Here is a 5,586-nt window from a genome sequence, read left to right as displayed (position 1 = left end):
GCGCCGGGGGGGCCGGCCCGCTCGCGCCCCCGGCTCTGGAACGCCCGTCTGCCGGGTCACCTGCGGGGACCTGGGCGGACGGGACAGGCGTGGGTGTGTGGTCCCGGCGTCACCCTGCAGCCATCCGGCGGCTCCCAGTGCCTGTTTAAATGGCTCTTGTTCCGGGTCCCCTTCCCCTCCCCCTCCGGGAAGGGGCCTGGCAGGGTCCTCTGTCACTCCTGGGTTCGCCAGCGGCGGCCTGCACCTGCGGGGCTGTCCAGAGGTCAGGGAAGGAACATGCCCACGAGCCGGGAGTGGACAGAGCCCTTCCCAGCCTGTGTTTGCCTCTTTGGGGTCCCTGGTCCCGCACTGCTTGAACCTGCACCTTTTATCACTTACGAAACCCAGACTGGCAGCTGCCGCCAGTGCAGCTTCTCGATTCCCATCAGCCCATCAATATTTACTGACTTTCTGCTTCCAGTCCTAGACCCACTGCGCATCGGATACCTGCAAAAACTTTAACCTTAAAGCGTACTTTATAAGAGTAAGAATGAGTTCCAATAATAAAGAAATTCCTGATGTGTATTATCAGGAATGTTGTGTGTGTGTGGTTGCTTTAGAACATTGAATTCTCTTGTCTCAAAACAAAATCCATCTGGAAACTTACCAGCCGAACCTGTATAAACCTGTAAAAACAAACACAAACAATCCAGTCACCCTGTTTTTTTTCTGGTTAAAGGTGTCTAGTGGTCAGTTTCTCTGGGATGGGTTGAATCAGGCCATTCTTAGGGGAAAACTTTCCTTTAAAATGTAAAAATTCTTGACTACCAGAAGCGTTTGAAGGTGACTTACTGGTTTTCTCTGCTTTCCTGCCTCACCACAGCAGGAAGAAATTAAGTGATTCGTAACCGGCCCCACTGGTAATCAGTTTGGGAAATGGAATGGCTTTGTTGTTCAAAGAGCTAATGAGATACCAAACTTTTCTGTATTTTCTCTCTTTTTTATATTTACAAAATTAGACTTTGCTGGGAGACTTTTTGAGCAGTGCACTAACTTTTTGATGAACTCAGGAAAGAGGTTGTCATTGTTATAAATTTAACCCGAGTGTAATCTCTTATCAAGTCGGGTTCTTTGAAAAGATGGTGGGCAGTTATAAAGTGGGTACACCTTGCCCAGTCAGGGCACTCTTCTGCAATTCTCAAAACATATTAACGTGTGCCTTTTTAATAAAGATTTTAGGGCCCATTTCTGATAACAATGAAAAAGATGTTAGGCAAGTTACTCAGATCTTCAGCATTTTGTGTATTTCTTAAAAAAAAAACAAACACACGATTCCACACCTCTTCTTCCGACTTGTCTTATAGCAGACGGAATAAGCTGTAAACCATTATTCAAGGTGAATGAAGTCTTGCTGTTTGGTCTTGTGCAGTCTAAGGATGTTGGAAGTCACTTTCAACTCTAAAGTTCAGTTTATTCGCCAGTAACTGGAGAAGACCCAAAGCCCCTCCTCCTTTCCTCAGGTATCCCAAGTTCTAGAAACTGTGGTGTATCCTAAGTGCAGTTCTAGTTCTCCCTGTTGGAGAGGCTCACGTTCTGGGAACTGATGGAGGTAGATTGCGGACACACACCAGGACCTTTTCAGAGCAGCTGGGGCAGCTTGCTCCTGATTGGGATTCTGCCTTTCAGTTTGCTCTCAGGGCAGTTGCTAAGGTTTTTGTTTGGAGAGTTTTTGTGGCTAGATAAGGAGCAGTGTATGTAGTAGCCTTCGCAGATTGTGCTTCAGAGTTTTGCAGAAATAGAGATGTTTGTGATTCCTATCTGTCTGAGATATGGCTAAATATCTCCCTTAAACTGATGTTTAGTTTTCATACATGCTCCAATGTGACTGGGCAATTGTGGCTTCGTTGCTTAGGATGGAGAAGATTCAGGACAGTTTGAGACTTTTGTACTGCATTTTCATGCATACATGTACGTGCTCACACTTGCACATACTTTTAACCACACATTGTATTGTATTTTACAAACCTGTCTTTTCTCCTGGATGATCATCATCAGTGAGGCTTGCCTACAACCTGACAGCTGGGAATTAACTGTCACGTTATTAGAAAAAAGGGAGGGAAAACGTGTCCATGGATGACCACTTGGAGTGGGAAATTGTTGTGATAGAGACTGGGGAAAATCATTCCACCCCCAGAATTAATCCAAACTTTGAATCTTACTCTCCCAATTGCTATTGAAAAGTCACTGGGGGTCATTAAATAAGAATTGTTCTCATAGTTTTTTTTTAATTCAAAAAAACTTATAATTAAATACTTATTAGAGTCCTGGGATATTATACAACTCACTTTCTATTTAACAGACTCTGATTTGTGAGTAACTCAAGCCAATTTAAGAGGACACATTCTCCTTACAGTAACGATGGTGTCATTTGAAAGCCTTATAGGAGTGCGTGTGTTAGAAGTTGAAGAGGTGTCAAAAACAAGGCTGCTTTGGTGCTGATCTTCTGCTGGAGAATTTTTATTAGCCCATTTTATAGATGAAACAGCTATGGCCCAGGAAGATGTGCCCTGAGGTCACAAATTGTTGAGTCCTTGGAAGGGTTCTTAGAATGAGACCCTGGAACTGTCTGTCCCTGCCGCTCGCCTCCAGTCCATGCCATCTGCTTGAGTCTGGGATGTCTTGCGTGCCACATTGAATAACTTTTATCACGTCTGTCGGGTGAGAGCTTGTCAGCCTTGGCACGGTAGACGTTCTGGGCAGCATCAGTCTCTGTGCGGGGGTCCTGTGTGGTATGTGCAGTCGTCTCCCTGGCTTCTGTCTTCTCTGCCACTGGCACCTCTTTTCAGGTGTGATGACAAAAATGTCTCCAGGCTTTGCCAAATATCCCCTGGGGGCAAAATCACCCTGGATTCGAGGCACTTTGGTTAGATTAACCATGTATCACCTTTGCTCTCAAAGGACTTGTGCTTTTAAAACTCAGTGCTTATTTCTTTGTGAAGACACTGGCCTTGAGATGGTGTGTTTGGAGGCCCCTGGCATTGCAAGTGTTTGCGCAGAGGGCTGTTTTCTTCCCAAGCGCTGGCCCGGAGAATAGGCTTTATTTACACAGTAAAACTCAAACAAATACTTGCTTCATCTGCATTTTTGTAGCTGGAGAAAGGAAATTAAAGCAGGAACTCCCAAGTGCGGTGTTTCATGGGCATTCACAGAGGCTGTTTGGCTCAGGCCTGACTTTTCTCTGGGTACAGTTTGAAGTTAAAGGGTCACTAACTTCAGGAGGAGTAGCATTTTGGGAATTTGGGATGCATACATGAAGCCCAACGAGACCTCTGCTGACAGATGGCAACAGAACTCATAACGACTCAGTATGTTTCCGCTGATCTGTAGCTTAAAATTTTGCTACGGTTAGTGAAAAATTACACTCAAACCCATTTTTGCACACTGCTGTGAGGGTGTCAGAATAATGTCTACGTCCTAGGAAGCTGTGACTTGTCAGTGTTTCCAAGACTACACATTGCTGTAGCACCTCTTAGGACCTGTGTAGGTAGAGGCAGTAGATAAATGTGATCCTGGCATTATTTTTGCAGGTTCCTGTCCCCATCAGGTCAACCAATGGAAATCTTCAGAGAGGGGGAGGGGAGAGAGCTGATTTCTAAAATGTCACTAGAGTGGCTTGCATTCCACAAAGCTGTTTGGGGGATTCATTAGGAAGCATTAAATACACCAGCTGGGTGTCAGCAGGACCCCCGTGGCCTCAGGAATGTTTGTTAAGGGAAGGAAGGAATGAAGCACCAGCCCCTCCTGTTCACCATTTCTTAACTTGCCCGCCCCCCCAAGAATGCTGAAAGCCTTAGCCAAAAGGACTAAAGAAGACATTAAAGTGGGCCTGGCCTGGCCCCAAGGGCAGCTCCTGGAATCCACTGACTTTCAGGTTGCCTTTGGAAAATTGAACCGTCCTAATAAGGGGGTAGGATTGCCTGGGATGCTTGGGGGTTCCCCCACCTAACTCACCCTCCCTAGGGGCTTCAGACTATTAGAACATTTTACTGGATAGGAGACAGAGATTTGAAATGTCCTTTGTAGTGTGAATGCCAAAGGCAGAATCAGGGCACATTTTGTAGGGTACACAATCAGGTGGCTTGAGGCCATGATAGCAGAGAGCACAGGGCAAAGGCTGATGGTTGGTGATGGAGTCCTCACACACCTAATGTCCCTTCCTTAGTGCTTTGAAAAGAGGGCTTCATGGCCAGGCTCATGCCTGGATCTTAGCGCTTTGGGAGGCCAAGGCAGGAGGATCATTTGACCAGCTTGGGTAACATAGTAGGACCCTGTCTCTATAAAACATTTTTTTTTTTTTTGAGTTGGTGTCTCACTCTGCTGCCCAGGCTATAGTGCAGTGGCACACTCACGGCCACCTCAGCGTCGACCTGCTGGACTCTGGCGATTCTTCCACCTCAACCTTCCAAGTAGCTGGAACTACAGGCGCGTGCTACCACGCCTGGCTAATTTTTGATTTATTGTAGAGATGAGGTCTCGCCAAGTTGCCCAGGCTGATCTTGAACCCATGGGCTCAGGCAATCCACTCGCCTCAGCCTCCCAAAGTGCTGGGATTACAGGCTGAGCCACTGAGGCTGGCCTACAAAACATTTTTATTTTTATTTTTATTTTCATTTTTTTTGAGTTGGAGTCTCTGTTGCCCAGACTGGAGTGCAGTGGCACGCTCCTGGCCACTGCAGCCTTGACCCGCTGGACTCCAGCGATCCTTCCACCTCAGCCTTCCAAGTAGCTGGAACTACAGGCGCGTGCTACCACGCCTGGCTAATTTTTGATTTATTGTAGAGATGAGGTCTCGCCAAGTTGCCCAGGTGGGTCTCAAACCCGTGGGTTCAGGCAATCCACTCACCTCAGCCTCCCAAAGCACTGGGATTACAGGCTGAGCCACCAAGCCTGGCTCAAAACATTTTTTAAAGTTAGCCAGGCATTGTGGTGTGTACCTTTAATCCCAACTACTCAGGAGGCTGAGGCGGAAGGATTGCTTGAGCCCAGGAGGTTAAGGCTGCAGTCCAGCTGTGATCTCAGAGTCTCATTCTGTCACACAGGCTGGAGTGCAGTAGCATGCTCATGGCCACTGCAGCCTTGACCTGCTGGGCTCAGGTGATCCTTCCACTTCAGCCTTCCAAGTAGCTGGAACTACAGGTGCATGCTACCAGGCTTGGCTACTTTTTTGTTTAATCATAGAGATGAGGTCTCGCCAAGTTGCCCAGGCTGTTCTTGAACCTGTGGGCTCAGGCAGTCCTCTCGCCTTGGCCTCCCAAAGTGCTAGGATTACAGGCTTGAGCCACTGCACCCGGCTCATAGTCATTTTCATTGGTGACCTAGGGACTGGGGAAGAGCAGTGACCCTGGTCGGGATAAGTAGTTATGTCGTATGTCCTTTTATTGGACCCCCAAGAGCCATCCAAGCTCTTGCTCAAATATTAGAAAGGGCTTTTGAAAAAGAGAAATCCAGTCGGGCTCGGTGGCTCAGCCTGTAATCCTGTGCCTTTGAGAGGCTGAGGTGAGTGGATTGCCTGAGCCCACGGGTTTGAGACCCGTCTGGGCAACTTGG

At 47.4% G+C, this 5,586-nt stretch overlaps 1 protein-coding gene across 1 annotated transcript in view; it reads left to right on the top strand.

The window, feature by feature from the left end:
- Positions 1-5,586, top strand: part of LOC103268062 (protein Shroom2-like) — a gene marked incomplete at its 3' end in the record, with an annotated part of 138,561 nt that overhangs the window by 3,094 nt on the left and 129,881 nt on the right. The gene's annotated exons all lie outside the window — the stretch shown is intronic.

Source organism: Carlito syrichta, unplaced genomic scaffold (genome assembly GCF_000164805.1).
Source record: "Carlito syrichta isolate Samal-C Ts95f unplaced genomic scaffold, Tarsius_syrichta-2.0.1 Scaffold103472, whole genome shotgun sequence".
Classification (NCBI taxonomy): domain Eukaryota; kingdom Metazoa; phylum Chordata; class Mammalia; order Primates; family Tarsiidae; genus Carlito; species Carlito syrichta.
Note: the sequence above shows the minus strand (reverse complement) of the source record. Positions and strands in the feature narration are given on the sequence as shown.